Raw genomic sequence first — 19119 nt, 5'->3', positions numbered from 1 at the left:
AGAAGCCATGGGGAAACACAGGAGGGTTACCAGTGAAAGACAACATTTTCTAGACCTCCCATAAAATTCCATGAACACAGGGTGATAGCACCATAAAAGCTTTGTCTGGAAACACCCTTACGCAAATAATCAATGGAGAGAGCAATCCTATGGCCGCTAGACAGCAGCGGGACGGCCATAGGATATCTGGTTTTGTGGGACCCAACCTCAGAGCCTGCGCTCTGAGTTCCCGGAGAACTGACCTCCCCTGACTTCCGTGCTGCCTTGGAGGCAGTGCGGAACAGCCCCATGCTCTGTGCTCACAAGATGAGCATGGAGGGGCCAAAAAGGGGCATTCCCGGAGGGCGTTCCAGGGTGGGGAGGGCAGAAATGTCTGTACAATACATCCAGTGTGTCATACAGCAGCCTCCTCCCCTGCTCTGCCCTCCCACGGCTAGACAGCTGCAATCAGCTATCTAGCCGAAAATGCAGGGCAGGAGAAGTGCGGAGGGAATGATCCCCTTCGTGCTTCTCCTGCCCTGCATTGGATAGGTGGTCGCCTCCGAGTTCAGAGGCAGCCGCCTATCTGAATAAGATTGTGCCATAAGTAGGGAAAGATAGAATAGGTGCACAATGTCTTATGATTGGTAGTGCTAGGAGCTGTCCATCGGGAAGAACCCTCAGACATTAATTTACATGGGGTGCCATTCTTCGTTAGGTGCTCATTGTAATGTGCTAGTCATTTAACAGTTAACACTAAAAACATATTGCAATGGAAGCAAATAAATCTAGTGTTATCTGGTGTTTTCTGTCTTATTGACACAGCCCAAGGAAATTCTGAAAAGAAGGGGGGCGGTGATGATGGCAAAAGAAGAAGAGATGAGAAGTGAGTTAGGGCATTCTCTAGACAGTGTAATAAAAAATATGCAGCCTGAAACTGAAATGATGGAAACTATGAGCAAAAAATCTGCTGGAAATAAAGCAAGAGACACAGCAAAAGGGAATTTTACCTAAATCTAATTTCTTTAACGCTACTGTATTCCCACCCATACACCCTGACACAGAAATGTGGTCTGAAACATGACTGAATATTATTATAGACCATGTTAAAGTGAAACATAAATAGATTTAGTTTGGGGTTCAAAAGTTCAGTGCTTACGTGAGGCAATGCACAACTCTCCAATGTAGCACTGAAAAATAAATTTCACTAAATCAGATCTTTCATGCAGCGTGTGCAAAGGAAGCATTTAAATAATAATAATCTGAAGACTGATTCACATATGCATTTACATCCTTTGATAATTCTTTATTTTCATCTCAGCATATTATAAACTGGATTCACTGAAAAAGTATCATGTTTCAGGTAATGTGAAAGCTTTGTATGAAGTACTTGATCTGTAATGGTTATTCTGTCCATGCCATCACTTGGTAAGGCCGTCATGGGGTGATGAACATGAATGTGCAAACTCATCCTGAGGCTATACTTCTTAAAAAATGTATTTGTATTTTTTAACCCAACACCTGAAAGATTAACAACATTTAAATTGAAAAAAATAGCAAAATGCGGAAAAAAGCCACCAATTAGCCCAGGGGTGCACAATGTTCCCTGGCTGACATACCTCCTTTTGAAACCATGCTCCCTCCTATCTTTGATCTGTCACCATAATCCAGGGCTTTCTCATGGTTGAAGGAGCTCCCCAGACTGCAAGGATAGGGTTCATAATCCCAGGAGATAACATGTTGTGCAAAGCAGTTCCTTCCCTAAGTTTCAGTTTGGCCTGGTCTGTGGTAAAGTAATGGTAAAAAGGTTATCTTGGGATGTCATGACCAACCACCTGGGTTAGAAGTGTAAGCCGTGTTTGGACTTAACCTGGGGGGATGGGGAGAGAAAATATCAGTTTTGAATTTGTCCAGGGGAAGAGAAATATTTGAGCATTTTGGACTAGCTGGCAAGAAATAGCCCTGGAGTGACACTGCTGCTGTGGCTTTTGAGGACTGAAGTGGCTCTAGGACTAGCACTGCCTGGCGATGTGTCTATGATTTCCACATTGGGAAATGAACAGGTATCACAAAATCAAAAGCCTGTCCCCACAAACCCTGTAAAGCTGCCCCAGACAACTTCCTGTTACCAGTGGAAGTGAGAAACTTGAAATGAAATGACTTCTGATCAAATTGCAAGATATATTTGGTTCGTTGCATCTTCTCAAAATGGAGCTCTTCTCCTGCAGGCCCATGGCTTGTGTGTTATATTTGCCCACAGAGCTCCCTTGTGCCAGCAATTTAGCAGTAGCACACAGAAAAAAGCAAGGACAGTCAGGAAGGAACACCCCCCCCACCCCCCAGGAAGGCATGGAAGTGAATGTCTCACGGAAAAGAAGTGACAGGAAGGTTCAAAAGGTGGTGTTAAAGCTTAGCCTATGCCTATGGAGGATCAATGGCTGAGCTAAATGGATGGAAAGTTGGCATACGGTATTGTGAAAGGGAGCACAAGACTAAGAACACTGATGTGTATTTATTGGGTGGGAAGGAGAGTGGTCAGACACACAGCAAGGTAGCAACTGTGACGAAAAACCTGCAGAAATAACAGCTGTCTGGCATATTCATTGAGGCTGCAAAACATTTTCCATGCCAAGTCCCTCCAGGTAGAACTCATTTCAAGCACAGAGTGCCAGCATACTTTCTACTTACGTGGCACATAGACCCTGTTGCTGGCCTCCCTGCACAGAGGGGGAAATTCACTGTCCAGCAATGACTGCAGCTTATGGGCTCATTCATTGTAGCCCACTAAGGTCCAGTTAACAGGCAGGAACATTCAAGAAGAATGAATGGCAAATTGCCCACAGGAGTATTGGTGGGAAAGATATTTTATATTTCCTCACCTAAACACTTGCGTTAATGCCTATGTACCACATCCAATTAAGTAGAAGAAACAAAGTGATGGGACTAATCTAACAAGTTCAGATCGTGAACAGTAAAATCTGACAGAGAACTGTTTGTGTCAGCCACAATTAAAACTACAGAATTATGTGGGGCTGGAAGGAAACTGAAGCACTGAAGATCATCCAGCAATGAGACAGGCATTGAAGCTAGATTGTGGGCATAACTGTAGTTCAGTAATAGAGCATATGCTTTGCATGCAAAAAGTCCCAGGTTCAATTCCTGGTATCTCCTGCCTGAAACCTGTCAGTGAAGACAATGTTGAACTAGATGGACTCAGTGCTGAACTAGATGGACTCAATTGTCTGACTCAGTATAAGGAAACTTCCTTTGAGCTGTTTGTCACAGGGCCTCGCTAGAATGAGTTTGGACACCTAGCTGTAACATTTAGTAGATTTTACTATATGGGTCACCCTCATTATATGATCAAACCACACCCCTGTGAGCATTTACCAAAAACATGGATCAAAGTCTTGACTGACCTCACATGGTATGTGTGATCTGCATAGTAAAAGCCTTTGAACAAGCTGTGTCTATGTGTGTGCATGTGTGTGCACTAGAGAATGGGCAAATCTCTCAATTTCAGTTTTTCTCAGTTTCTCATTTTTCCAATCATACGTTCAGTTTGTATCAAACCCTGACAATTAATTTAGCCATTCATTTGGTTTGTCCTGACTTTTCAGAATTTTTAAAAAATTTGCATGAAAATTCATAAGCATTTCTCCTAATTCATGCATTTTTGTAAGCTTTTGCCTAATATAATAATGGCTTTTTAGCATTATTTCCCCCAATAAATGCATTTTTATGCATTTTTTTGATTGGAGAACTGTATTGCAAAATTAGAAGTGTGGATTTCAAAGGAGAAGTGAGTTCAGTTTGTATGGTGATTTGGAAGTGCAAAATTAGGTAACTTTTCATCAAAATGAGAACTGAATTATTTCTCTCCCCTCATCCATAGTGTGCATAAAACTATATTTTCAGCGGCATCCACCTGACAAGAATTACATTTGCATCAACTCTTAGATAATTCACAGTTTAATATATCACACAGAGAGAGCAGGATGTGCCAGAAAAGACTGTAGTACAAATACAGTTTGGTCTACACAAAGACCTGGATTCAAAACCCTGTTCAGACATGAAGCTCACTTGGTAACCTTGGATTACTCATGGCGCAATTCTATTGTGCTGATTGTAAACCTCCAAACTCAGAGGCTGATGGTGATCCTATGTAGAGCAGGAGGAGCAGTGGAGGCAATGTTCGCCTTCCTGTCCTCCCACTCTTCATTTTGTACTAGATGGGCTTTTTTGCCAGTCTAGCTAGGATGCTTCAGAGAAGGAGGGAAGGAGGCTGGAAAGACCTCAGGATAGCTCACATCTCATCTTGTTCCCTCCCTGCCCCCTTCTCCCCTGAGCCGAGGTTGAGTTCTCAACCTCAGAGAGCAGCTGACACAGTTCTTTCCATGCCGGCTCTGAGGGGGTGGGTAGCGGGGGGGGGGTTTGGAATTATGATTTACCCTCTCCAAGGTTGGAGCACTGTCTCTAACCTTGGATCTGGGAATCCGAAGTATCCTATGGCCCTTCAGATGCTGTCTAGGGACCATAGGATTGCTCCCTCACTATCTCTTAGCTTAATCTACCACACAATGGCCCTGTGCTCCTTGGAGGGAAGGCAGAATACAAATTAATATTGGAGGCTCAATGCATACTATCATGGACCCCACTTTCTGCAAGGTCCCCAATCACATAAAAGAGTCTACATGCATGCAGTTACATGCACGTATGGCTTTGATCAGACCTTCCAGGAAGTCAGGAATTATGACTCCCCCGCTCCAAGGTTGGAGCACTGTCTCTGACCTTGGGTCTGGGAATCCGAAGTATCCTATGGTTCTTCAGATGCCGTCTAGGGACCACAGGATTGCTCCCTCACTATCTCTTAGCTTAACCTACCACACATTGCATGCACGTATGGCTTTGATCAGACCTTCCAGGAAGTCAGGGCCTGAGACGACAGGAATGATCTTTCCCAGACCCCAAGAATATTCAGCCTACACGATTTAGCAGATCTGAACTAGGTTCACATTGCATTCTTGCCCACAACCTTACTATTTAACTAGAGGTTATTCAGATTTATAACACTGTCAGTGTTAGAAGACCATGGCTGAAAGTGCCGAGTCAGCCAGCGTGGCAGCTGCCACATATATGCAAGTTGCAGTTCTTCAAATATTGCTTGTGGTAGAAAGTTATTAGGTAATGAAATTATCTAATAAACCAACTCCAGGCATGTATATAAAAGACTGGCAGTGCCAGGTTTTGATTTCATTAGTGACGTTGTCTCCATAAGCAACACCAGAGATGAAACAGATGGTGATGCAAGATAGATAGATAGATAGATTTGCAGGTGAGAATGGATTTTTGGCTGCCAGGTCTGGATTTAAATAAAAGATGGCAAAGACATCAAATATGAAGGGTGACGTATGAGCAAAAGGATACTTGCCAGGAGAAAAGGAATAAAAGTGGAGCCTGATTCAAAACATTCAGTGGATACTGCTAGTAGATAAGAAAAAAATGAACACATATGAGTTAACAAATATCAGTAGGGAAAAGAGGAGACGCTAATGCTACCCAAAAGCATGTGTAGACTTGCCCCTGCCAGATCACAAACTAGGGATGCTCATGGATTTTGTTCAGTCCCCATTTTTAAAAAAATACTTCTAGTCCACTTTTCTGATACAGCAATATCAAATATCAGCCAGCAGAGTCCATACTGAAGTACAATCTTCAAAGTTAAAGGGGTGGGGGAGGTGGACTGTCTGCTTCTGGGGCTTGGGACACCCCTTTCCTCTCATCCAACAAAGGGCTGGATGCGCCTGATCTCAGCTGATCTTGGACACTAAGCAGGGTCAGCCCTGGTTAGTTTTGGGATGGGAGACCGCCTGGGAATGAGGCTTCCTGCATCGAGGAGGGGGTTGGACTCGATGGTCTTGTAGGCCCCTTCCAACCCTGGATTCTATGAAATCTATGAAATTTTCTATGCAGCTTTTAAAGGCACATCTCCCACAGTCTGTGCTTGACAACGAGTAGCATTTAAATGGTATCTTGTTGTGTGTGGGGGTCCCTTGCTAAAGTTCCAGACTGGGGCCTTTGAGCACCTCAAGGAGCCCCTGTTTGGTTTGCAGAAGGACCGAGGCTCGATCCCCAGCTTCCCCGGGGCGTGGAGAGAATCTTGCCTGACACCCTGGTGGAGCTGTTGCTGGCCTTTGTTTAGGCAGACCGGTAGCCCTGCGGGGTTGGGGGTTCTTTTGTTGTCACACCTCCTGGGCAGTTTAGAGAGCCAGCTTGGTGGAGTGGTTAGAGTACTGCACTGGGACTCAGAGATATGGGTTCTAGTCCCCACTCAGCTGTGAAGCTCACTGGGTGACTTTGGGCCATTCCCTGGCCCTCTGCCTAACCTGCCTCCGGGTTGTTGTAAAGGGTTGTTCCTCATTCATTTTGCAGGGCAGCGGCTTTAACATTTGCTCTAAGGGCATGGTCTGGCCTGGTCTGTATTTGTATGGGTGACTTGAGGATCCCATATAAATAAATAAATAAATAAATAAATAAATAAATGCAATTATTTTTGTTTGGATGCCCCACAAGGGCAAGCTGGGGAAGGGCAACACATCCTACCCCAGAGCTTTCCAAAGTGTGTGTCGCAACACATTAGTGTGTCGCCAGCAGTGTGTAGGTGTGTCGCGTGAAAATTGTGTGGAAGGGCACCGCGGAGTTCCCTTACTCACGTTTGCTTTGCTTGGTCCCTCCCCCGGACCTTCCTAAAGCAGCTAATGTTAAAGCAGCTTAGCTGCTAAGGCTTAGGTGCTTTAACATTAGCTGCTTTAGGATCATGTGGCGTCTTGATGAAGGACGCACGTGATTGGCAGTGTTGGAGCGGTACGGCGAGGAGTGTGGTAATGCTGGCTGCACGAGGAGTGTGGAGAATTCCAAGTTAGCAAAGCAATTAGTCGAGCAATTTGCAATCAGCTCAGGCGAGAGGCTTCCCCACGTCCTCGGTGCGGCTGCAGGGCAGCGGGGGAGAACAACGGCCCTCTGGACACCCCCAGAGCAGGGAGGGCTGCGCCGGGCAGGCGAGGAGCTTTGAGCCTGTGCTCCCCAGAAAGGTAGAGGCGTGGGATGAAGAGAGGGGAAGGGAGGCACTGCCCTGGGAACAGAGCTTGGCTGACACCGGCATGGAGAAATGGCAGCGGCCACCAGCCCTGCGTGGTTTCAGGCGTGCCCTTCGCGGACTTCTACACTGCGCTGCCGCGCGGCCAGGCCAAAGTAACACACAGGTGGAAACACCACCTGGGACTGCACCGTGCGGGCCGTCCGCCATCTTGGCCAGTCGGAACAGAGCTCAGTTGATTTCTGCCATTTATTTTTATTTTTACTCTGCTGTAATTGTGGATTAACCACCCACTGGCAGTGTACCACCGGAGAGTGCTGGAACTGGACTCTGGACATAGGCATTGCAAATATTTACAGCAGTATAGCCTTGTAGTGAAACATATATATTTACACCATTTTTGTTGGACTTTTGCTTCTCCACTTCATGTGTTTTTGCAGCTGAGCTCCTACCTGGACCTATGTGTCCTAATATGTATTGTAAATACTTTAGTTAATTTTGTTTATTTTTCACATTTTCTCCTGGTCCTGATTCCTATCTTTATCTCACTTTATCGCTGTGGGAGTGGAGCGCAGGTGCTGTTATTTTCATAAGAAAAAACAGAGAAAGATAAGCACTAAAAACATGAAAGTATGGTACTAAATAAATTAAAGTGTCATTTTACCTCAAAACACTGTCATTTGTCAGAAAAACCAGTAGGAAAACCAAACTTTATTGAGCTTTCAAAATCTATAAAGAAGCAGTCTGCATCATTCACAAAGAGAATGAAGACATCAGAGAAAGCTCAAAAGGCAAGTTACTTGGTTGCTCAAATAATTGCCAAAAACAAGGACCGACATGCTATTGCCGAAACCACCATAAAGGAATCTTGCTGCGCTATTGTTCAAACAATGTTTGGGCCCGAATTTGAGATAGAAGTTAATAAAATCCCTTTGGCATATAACACAATCGGAAGACGTATTCAAGACATGTCTGATGACATTAAGCAGCAAATGAAGGATATTTTTCAAGACGATAATATGATCTTTACATTGCAATTAGATGAAGCAGCAGATGTCAGTGGGTTAGCACAATTATTGGTTTTTATACGCTTCATTCATACTGACAGAATTATTGAGCAATTCTTGTGTTGTCTAGAACTTCCAATGAGAACTAGAGGTGAAGATATATTTAAAACTTTTGATTGCTTCACGAAGGAAAATAATTTGCAATGGTTAAATTGTGTAGGAATATGCACAGATGGCACACCCTCAATGGTTGGTTCAACAAAAGGTTTTATAGCTTTAGCAAAGAAAGAGAATGAAAATATTATAATTACTCATTGCTTTTTACATTGCGAAGCACTAGTCGTGCAAACCATTGGAAATGAATTAAGAAAAGTTTTGGACAAAGTGGTTCAAATGGTCAATTACATTAAAAGTAGACCTCTTCAATCAAGATTATTTGCTCATATTTGTGAAGACATGGGGGCAAGGTTTAAAACGCTTCTACTACACACAGAAGTTCATTGGCTCTCAAGAGGTCGAGTGCTTTGTCGTGTATATGAATTGAGGGAAATGATGCTTAAACTTTTTGAGGAAAATCAGCAAAATGAATTCCGCGATCTAATTCAAAGCAAACTTTGGTGCACAAAATTGGCATATCTTGCTGACATATCAGAACATTTGAATAAAATAAACACCAGTATGCAAGGAAAAGGAGAAAATATCTTAACAGCGGTAGATAAAATTTGTGCTATGAGAGACAAAATAGCAATTTGGAAAAGGAAAGTGAAAGAAGGAAATTTTGAAATGTTTTCCAAAACTGCTGAGTGCCAGCTAAAATGTGATATCAGCTCGCTAATTGTTGACCATTTAACATTGCTTGGAGAGAAAGTTCATCATTACTTCCCAAATGTTGAAATCCAAGACTATGATTGGATCAGAAATCCATTTCTTTCAACTGCAATGAGAAATTTTTCACTTATTGAAGAAGAATTAGCTGACATAAAAAATGATCGAAATCTGTTAATGATGCATGAACAGGGTGACTTAGACAGCTTTTGGATTCACATTTCAAAAATGCATCCAAACATAGCTAAAAAAAGCGTTAAAAATTCTTCTGCAGTTTTGTACTACATACATTTGTGAAGTATCCTTTTCAACGATGGCAAACTTAAAGACACTGAAACGTGGAAGCTTAAAAATGCTTGATGACGAAATGCGAGTGTCTTTATCTAATATTCCACCAAATATTGAAAAGCTGTGTTCATCCCATCAACCTCATACATCCCATTAAAATGGTAAGTAGTTATTGGTGTTATTCAACTTTTTTAAATTCTTGCACATATTTACATACTGTTACTCATAAATGACAACAATGTATGTTATTATCTTACAAATCATATATTTTTAAAAATATAAATGAAAGGTTTTCATGAGATATGTTGTATCCCCATACATTTCGTTATTACAATTTATGTATGTGTCCGTATCTCTTATAACGGGTTAGTTTAACCTCTGGTTTTCTAGTAAAACTGAGTTACCGTGTCATGAAATGATGCATGTCTAAAATGTGTGTCACCAATACGAAAAGTTTGGAAAGCTCTGCCCTACCCACTTGCCAAGAGGCATTGGGGGAGGTATGATTCTTCCTCTGAAGATGAGGCCCAGCCGGACTTACCTTACACTGGGCTAGATTGAAGCTGGTGGAATGTCACTGGTGGAATGGAGTGACAGGATGTCACTAAGGGATTGTGCTCACCTCCCTTTGCCTGTTTCGTATGCGGTGGGGGCTCTGGGTCCAAAAACAAACTTAGAGACAGACCCGGAATAGCTTATTATTTTTTGTTGCAGCACACTTGGTCGTGATCAAACCTTCTTCTAGCACAGCTCCACCACAGATTATGGGCCTGTTCCTTCTGCAGCTCTCAAAGGATCTGGGGCTCTTTGGGCTCAGATCCAACCCTGACACAGGCTTCTGTGCATGACATGCCATCCAGGGCAGGGCCAGGATGTCACCTGCAACTGCGGACTCCAGGCATCCCTTTTCCCCAGATATCCTTTATCACTCCGGAGATTAGGGCCATTAATCTGCATGACTGTTCTAAGCTGGCATTGTGTACTCTCGGTCTAGGAAATCCAATTTAGGACACCTTCTGTCAGTACTGGGGCTGCTCCTACAGCCGCGTCTTTGGGTTTTTTCACCGGACCAAGTGAAGGTGGTGGCCAAGTGGCACTCTAAGGCCTTCAGGACTTATGTGTGGGCTTTTCCTTGATGCCAGAGAATAGCCTCTCCTTTCCTGTCACTTACTGTTTTCCTTTATCTCTTTTACACGGATGGAATGGATGTGAAGCCATGCGTGTGCTCATGTGGTCACAGCATGGTGTTCTGGGATGGTCAGAGGCCTTAGTCAAGCTGTGGATCCCAGCTTGGACTGTCCCAGTGTGCCCATGTTCAGGGACTTGGCTGACATGGCATGCGGTGGGAGTGCCCTCCCTGCTCTATTCCATCAATGTGAGGTTCATGTCCCCCTGCAAGTTTTGGTGCTGCATCCAGGGGGGAATGACCTGGTTATGTGAAGGCAAGGACCTCATCCTGCAGGCCTTCTAAAATCTGTACCTTTGGACACCTGCTCCTTCTCATCACCTGATTCTGTTTCTGAATCTAATTTCCACTATCTGCCAGTCTCCACTCACTCCCCACCCCCTAGCACCAGACATGGAAGAATTTGGGTACTCATGCTTGTCACAGCTGCAGAAACCGCTGGATTGGATCCTTGGGGGCCACCCAGTGCCCGAACGACAGAGGAAACTGCAAAGGTTTGCCCAGGAATTGGAGCCAGCCCTGTTAACAAGCTTCAGCCCACAGTGAGTTTTTACGACTGAGCTGCTAGCTCCCGAAAAACAGATTTATAATGGAAACACTGACACAATTCAAGCTTCAGTGACACGGGAGCTGGCACTGCCAACACTTTACAGGAAATATCACTCCCTGGAACGTCAGCCAAAATACGACTGGCATCATCTTGTATGTAAATGCATTTACCATTCCCCAAAAAGCTCCTTTAGCTCAGAAAACTTTGCTGCTTAATGTAAGGCCCACGTGAAAGCCAACAGGGGGAAGGCGTAAGATGTGATGGTACAAACTGTAATAAAGTAAACCATTATTATTCTTAATAGGTCCCCAAAGGCCCAGGTCTTATCCAAATGGCAAACTCTGTCCCAAGGAGGCGCTTAAAATTAAAGAAAAATAATGAGCTCACAGGGGACTATAATAGGCTTGTCAAATAAGTATTTCAAATAAAGGGAGCTGGGCAGATCTGTATTGTCTTTTCACTGAGGTTCTATGGAATGATAATGCACATCTATATTGCATTGTTTTCGTTATCATAGCTTTCCTACTGGAGCCCTAGGAATTGTACTGTAATATTCTGGAATAAGAGGCACCGGACAATACTAAATGTTGCTTTCAGCTAATTTTAAAAAGAAACAAACATTGAATTAGAGGAGCCTTCCCCAACCTACTGCCATCCAGATGTTTTAGACTACAAATCCCAGCATTCCTGATGGGGGCTGATGGGAGCTGAAGTCCAAAACATCTCAAGGGAACCAGATTGGGAAGGCTGTTTTACAGGAAGCAGCAGCACTGTACTAGTGCTGAAATAAATATTGCCTTAAATGTTATGAAACATATTTGGGGAAACTGGGAAAAATTCAGAATTGCACCAAAATTCAGTTTCCAGTGTATAATTTCCAAAATTAGTTTTTATGAGAAGCAATGTGCATGCTGCTAATTTTATATGTCTGACCATCTCTTTGATTGAATGTAAGTCTGTTATAGTTCTAATCTGCACCAGTTTAGACTAATTTCTAACAAGAATGGTCATCTTCAAGAGCTAGCAAGAAGGGAAATTTCCTCCCTATCAAATATAGCCCAGTACTGTTTCTGCTTCTCAAGCTCCAGTTTCAATAAAGGGGCAATTTTTAACATTATTTTCCAATGAAAGGATATGTAGTAAAATCCTTGCTTTTGGTGGCAAAGGTCAGCCTTCCCCAACCTGGTGCCCTCCAAATGTTTTGGGCTTCAACTCCCATCAGTCCTGGCCAGCATGGCCAGTGGCCATGAGTGCTGGAAGTTGTAGTTCAAGCCATTTGGAGAGCATCATGTTGGGGAAAGCTGCCCTATGTATCCTAGATTTGTTCAAGTCCTTTTGGATAATCTGTAGATAGGAGAAAAGAGAAGTAGACTGTCAGGGTTGGATCAGAGCCCATAGAGTCCCAAAGCAGCTCTGATTCTGAGGAAGAGATACAATCCGTGGGAGAGGAACTCTCTCAGATTTTAGAGGCGCAGCTAGAGGGGGAGCCGCGCCCTGCTCACATTCCTGGGAGCAACAGTGACCCAGGCATGGAAAGGAAGGGACAACTTGAGCTTTTAGACGTCAGGCGCAGGCACAAGCGAGAGATTGCAGAGCCGAGCTTAGGTGCTCAGCCCGATTGGCTTGACGTCAACAGCTGCGCCCAGAAGCCTCACGGGAGAGGGGGAGATCTTCCCCTCCCACCCCTTAAGTTCAGAGAGTTGCCACGCTTTTCCCCAAATGGAGACCAACTGACATTCTAACTCTTAGAAACCCCTAGTAGGCTGTTCCTTTGTATTTCTCCTGAGTCTCAGGCAATTAGCATCTGTAATCTTCATTAGGTTGAATGGAATTAAAGCCTTGGAAAGCAGCCCTTTTGTCTAAGTGTTGATTCTGGCTATTGGACGATTCAGAAGGCAACAGGGGCATTCCTGACATAGACAACAACAACAACAAAAGTCCCAGATTTGTGTCTGATAGATATGGCAGGTGTGGGAAGAAATCAATGTATTTTCACAAAAAAAAGTTTCATACAAGATGGTAAAAATCCTAAGGCAGCAAACTGACTAGGATCTATCATGAATTTGGCACCTATCCTGTTGAGGTCAACATTTTCACCTACTTATCAATTCCATACAAAAATTATGGGAAAGGTAACGGATATAACTGAAAGGGGTTTTGGAAATAGGACTCATACTTAATGGTTAAGTTATCTTCCGTTTTCCCATCCGGCTGTGTTTTCAAAGCTGCAATTCACTGTTTGCCACCTAGCCTCTGTGGAGCAATGAAAAGTAAAAAAGATGAATTCAGATGTTTCCTGCCTATTAATATAATGTCACCAATGACTTCACTTCCTAACACACTATTTATGTCATTGTCCTAAATAGACTAGAAGCATTGGCAGGCCTTGTTGCCAGATTTCATAAGGAATAAAGCTTGAATTATAACCCAACTGTAAATATTTTGATACCTTTTAATAAGGTGAAGAACACCAGAATTCTTTTCCTTGGACCTAACAGGTTCACTCTGAAAGGCCAGAAGAGGCCTTTTTTTTCCTGACCATTCTCATTCAATTTGATAGAAGAGAAATTGCTTCTGAAAAGGAATTCAATGGTGAGGACATTTTGGAGAAATTCTCCTGGGTTGCGGTGTGGTTTCTTGGGCTTACCTTCCTTAGGAGATGGCCAAGGAGTGAGCACAAGTGCCCTGTTTTTCATTGTAAAATAATCTCTCTAGCCTCCTGTAGCCTCCTCAGCTTCTTACACTTCAATTAAAGCCCAGTTTAAGGCACCATGAGGTAATTCCTCCCATAGGGTTTTTTCAGATCAGGACATTGTGCAGGGAGCCTGGAAGGCTAGCTATGATTAGGTAAGCTCAAAAACACCACACAAAGAAATTTTAAAACATCCTGAATGAGGCAGAACAATGGAAGCCTCTTTCATGGAGCGGGGGGGGGGGCTTTCAAGAAATTGGAGGACAGATTTTGGCAGAGCACTAACTCCACCTCATCCCTTGAGCTAGACACAACATTGCCCCTACTTGCATTGCAGTAGATGCAAACTGGGGGTCAGCCTGTCAAGCACAATGATGCTGTTCCAGCACAAACAACCCCCCAAACCCTCACCAAAAGAGATATAAGCTGTGCTACAAGTAGGGATGGACGAAAGGGACTTACCTCGTCCTGCATCTTGCTTCGTGGTGGGGGGGAGGCGCTTCGGTTCTCCCCCTGAAGTTCAGGCGAGGGGGGGGAGGAGCCCCGCCTCGTCCGGCCGAAATTCTGGCCGGGGGGGAGGCGCCCCATCCCTCGCCGGCGAAATTCAGGCCGGGTAGGAGCGCCCCGTCTACCCGGCCACGAAAAAAAAGTAAAAAAAAAAACCACACATACACACCCGTGATAGGCTACGTAATGATTTACGTAGCCTATCACGGCTAGATTTCCAAAGTCAGCCGTGATAGGCTATGTAAATTGTCACGTAGCCTATCATGGGTGACTTTGGGGAAAAAAAAAGCGCGTACGCAAATTGCGGCTCCCATGGGGACCACCATTTGCGTTCCTTATTTTGGCACGTCTAGTCTACGTAAAGATTTACGTAGACTACGGTGAAAATAAGGGCAACACAAATATCATTCCCTTATTTTCGCCGTAGTCTACATAAATGTTTACGTAGACTAGACGTGCCAAAATAAGGAATGCAAATGGCAGCGCCCCATGGGCGCCGCCATTTGCGTACGCGCTTTTTTTTTTTCAAAGTCACCCGTGATAGGCTACGTGACGATTTACGTAGCCTATCACGGCTGACTTTGGAAATCTAGCCGTGATAGGCTACGTAAATCGTTACATAGCCTATCACGGGTGTGTTGTTTTTTTTTTACTTTACTTTTTTTTTTTTGTAATGGCGGTGGCGGCAGCCGGTCGGGAGACCAGCCGCCGCCCCCGCCCCTGCCGAACCGCCGCCGAACCGCTGCCGGGACCCGCCGCCGAGAGGGACATTCGCCGAAGGTAAGTCCCATCCCGGGGGGGGCGGGGGGCCGGCGGAGAATTTCCCCAACACTTTCGGAGGGGCGAATGCGTCAGCACTCGGCCTCCCGAAGATTCATGGAGAAATTCTCCGCCAACCCTAGCTACAAGCCCTGCCAATGGAGAACCCTACCTGGGAGAAACTGTCGAGAATTTCTCCTCCCCCTGCAGAAATTCAGTGAAATTGTGTCCCAAATTTCTCTGCCCACAAGTAAGGTGGAGAATTTCAACAGGCCATTTGTGTACAGATCTAATTTTAATGGAAGTACTATTTGCTACAAACAATTTACCTTCCCAACTCATTATTAAAGAAAGGCTAAGGGAACTGACATATGAAGCTGGCTTTGACTTAAGTAGGCCCTGTAATAAAATCTAAACGGACTACAGCTATAGTTCCAAAATTATCTAGACCCATTTCAGTCGGGCTTCAGGCCTGGGCATGGGACAGAAACGGCCTTGGTCACCTTGGTGGATGATATGAGGAGGGCTCTGGATAGGGGTGAATGTTCCTTCCTTGTTCTCCTCGACCTCTCAGTGGCTTTTGATACCGTTGACCACGGTATCCTCCTGGACCGCCTGGAGGGGTTGGGCATTGGAGACACTGTATTGCGGTGCTTCCGGTCCTTCCTCTCCGGCAGGTACCAGAGGGTAGCACTGGGAGAGGAGGTTTCGGACCCGTGGCCACTTACTTGTGGGGTGCCACAGGGTTCCATCCTCTCCCCGATGCTATTTAACATCTATGTGAAGCCACTGGGGGCTATCATCAGGAGGTTTGGGGTGCAGTGTCATCAATATGCAGATGACACGCAGCTCTACCTCTCATTCAAATCTTCACCAAGGTTGGCCGTAGAATCCCTGTCCAAATGTCTGGAGACGGTGAGTGGCTGGATGGGGAGGAATAAGCTGAAGCTGAACCCTGACAAGACCGAGGTACTTTTGGTGGGAGACAAGAGGAGGCTGGGGGATGTTGACCTGGTGTTGAATGGGGTACAGCTACCCTTGAAAGACCAGGTCCGCAGCCTGGGGGTCATTTTGGACTCCCAGCTGTCCATGGAGGCTCAGGTGTCAGCTGTGAGCCGGACAGCGCTGTATCAACTCCATCTGATACGGCGGCTGCGCCCCTTCCTTCCCAACCATCTGCTCCCATCGGTAGTACATGCCCTGGTCTCCTCTCGTTTGGACTACTGTAATGCGCTCTACGTGGGGTTACCCTTGAAGACGGTTCGGAAACTGCAGCTGGTACAGAACGCGGCGGCTCGCCTGATTAAAGGCAGCCGCCGGCGAGATCACATCACTCCAGTGCTGAAGGAGTTGCACTGGTTACCAGTTGTTTTCCAGGCCAAATTCAAGGTGTTGGTTTTGACCTTTAAAACCCTATATGGTTCTGGCCCAGCCTATCTTAAGGAGCGCCTCCAGCAACACCAGACAGGCCGCTTAACAAGATCAGCCTCGGATGGCCTTCTCTCTGTCCCATCAGCCAGGACAGCTAGACTGGTGGGGACGAGGGAGAGGGCCTTCTCTGTGGTGGCCCCCACTTTGTGGGACTCCCTCCCTAGGGAACTCCGTCATGCCCCCTCTTTAATGAGCTTCCGTCGTGCATTAAAAACGTGGTTGTTCAGGCAGGCATTTGGGGTGGGCTAGGGTATTTAAAAAAAAAAAATATATGGTAAAATTTTATTGTTTTAAATTGTTTTATGGTGGGTTGTACGTTGCCCAGAGTGGCTGGGTGACCAGTCAGATGGGCGATTAATAAATTTAATAAATAAATAAATAAATAAAACTGAGGTGTAGGGTGACCATGTGTCCTCTTTTACAGGCGACAGGCCTCTATTGAAGGGCTGACCTGTCCAATTCTGGCTTAAAGGTAAAGAACCATCAGATCTGTTGCCCATCACCAGTGAGCATCTGGACAGCAGGCTGAACAAGCAGACACATAGGTCACCTGATCACAGTTTTCCACATGATGGTGAGATGCACTGTATTCCTATTTAAATTATAAGAACAATGTATCTAAATTTCCATCTGTATGTATAAATTACCATATGGAAATTTTATGCAAATCGGTGCCCTCTTTTGTCCTCTTTTTGGGTGATGCATTTCCCCTTCTTTGATGATTCGTAAGCGTTCACCCTATATAGGCCCCTCCTGGAAGTCACCAAACACTTGGCGGGGTGTGTGTGTGTGTGCAATGTCTCATCGAGGGATAGAATAGAAGTATGGAATCTTCCTCCCACTAGCAGCCAAGATACAGTTGTATCTTGTACAGTTAAATCGCTGTTAAGGGTGCCTTTTGGGGGGCTGAAAGGTGACTCAAAATAATTATATAAATAAACAAATAAATAATCTAATTGTTCTTTACATAGCGATACACTGACCTGGGTTACAAGGGAACACAAGATAAATTCAGTGGCCAAATAAGGAGTGTAGTGATATAGTAATGACTGGCCTAGGTATCAGTAGCTTGGAGATTATAAATAATCTGTTCTCCTAGATGTACTTAAAGTGACTATTGCACTGGGAAGGATTTGGGGGTGGACTGGGGGAAAATTTATGAATAAGTGTCATTCATAAGAAAGTGCTTCATGAATTTTTCATAACATTCCATACAGAGCTGAATGTACTTGGCGTATATACATCTATTAGAAACAATTAACTCTTGTTTGAATAAAATGATGGTTTATTTTAACTGAGTCCTATTACTTCCAGTCAGTTCAGTGACAGCAGCATAAGGAGAACCATGACATGGTGGTGACATCATGATAAGTGATGATGTTGCAAGACTCTAGAGGGCTTATGCTAATACGAACATTGGTGCTGTTCCTTCCTTAGTTTTCTCCTGTATTTCCCCCAAAGTAGATAAATATTCAGTGATGGTGAATGAGTGGTCCAGGAAAGTGCTTCTCTCAGGAAAATGCTTTCCACGTGGAAATAATTTTCTGATGCATGCACAAATAATATATTTATTTCACAGGAAAATGCTTTTGCATGAAATTACATCCTCTGGATTGTGGCATTTCTATTTCTCAAAAGCTTTTATCCTGCATCAGAACAGCTTTCAACAAATACAAAACGCATCCAGGTCCATCAAAAGTGTCAATCAAGCCACGGCAGGACTGCCAGGACTGATAAGTTTTACATGATTTTCTAAAAATTATTTAAAAAAAATAAATAGGGGGTTGGTTGGCCTCATTAAAAGAGCGTTCCACTCCATACTGCTACCATGGATAAGGATTCTGCAACTGAGCATACTCACTTGCAAGGGAGATGGCATCTGGAGCAAGACCTCTCTTTGAGATCTTACAGTTTAAGACTTAAAGGAAGCATGAGTTTACATTACACAGCTACCATCTTAAGCCAAGAAATAGGCCTTAAAAAAACACCACCTCTTCCTTATTTGTTAAGTGTATGCTTCACCCTGCTACAAAAAAGGAAAAGAAAAAGAGACTTTCCTGGTGTAGTATGGAGATCCATACCACCGCTTTTCAAAACTTGCTGTAAAGAACAAAACAACAAAAGGATGGCAAATGCAGGGAGGACAGAGAGTGGAAAGCTGAATTGTTGAGAATGCATTCACTATCAGAAACCTCTGTAGTCTGCCAGAACAAAGAAAAAAAGGTTCATCTAAATAACTGTGGACTTTGTGCTAATGTTTTAATGTCTTCTCTGCAACCATTTTTGTTGCAATTAAAGAAATCTGCTATGATTTATTTTATTTTAATTTTTGCAGGGCCAGGGAGGAGGGGATCCTCTAACCTGAATTTCTTGTGAGTCTGGTAAACATCCTGGTTCAATTGTTTCCCAGGTTTTATATTTCTAGTTCTTCCTATTGTAATAATAATAATAATTTTTTAAAAAATCTGAGTCACCAAAAGTTTGATGAATGAAGGGGCCATTCTGTATGTTATTAAATGGTGCAATCTTTTTTTTTAATTGTTTTTAAAGAGACCAAAGGCTTGAATGACTTGTAAGGGCATGGGAAAGGGTGTAATATAATTAACAGAGCAAAATCTGACAGATAGGCCCCGTTCTCGACCACCAGAGAAGCATGCTCACAGTTTTTCAGAGAAATTTGTGTATTTCTGTGTTTATTTATAGAATAACCCATTTTTTCCATGCCTTGAGGCTGTGCAAACTCCCATAATGAAAGCGTGTCTCCAGCTCCGATTAGCATAAAATGAGGGGCAATATTCT

The 19119-nt window shown here is 44.1% G+C and overlaps 1 protein-coding gene across 1 annotated transcript in view; it reads right to left on the bottom strand.

The window, feature by feature from the left end:
• Positions 1-19119, bottom strand: part of TRABD2B (TraB domain containing 2B) — a 381394-nt gene that overhangs the window by 186097 nt on the left and 176178 nt on the right. The window lies entirely within an intron of this gene.

The sequence above is a fragment of the Heloderma suspectum genome, chromosome 4 (assembly GCF_057233095.1).
Source record: "Heloderma suspectum isolate Gila_16-S chromosome 4, 16-S_ref, whole genome shotgun sequence".
Lineage (NCBI taxonomy): Eukaryota > Metazoa > Chordata > Lepidosauria > Squamata > Helodermatidae > Heloderma > Heloderma suspectum.
Note: the sequence above shows the minus strand (reverse complement) of the source record. Positions and strands in the feature narration are given on the sequence as shown.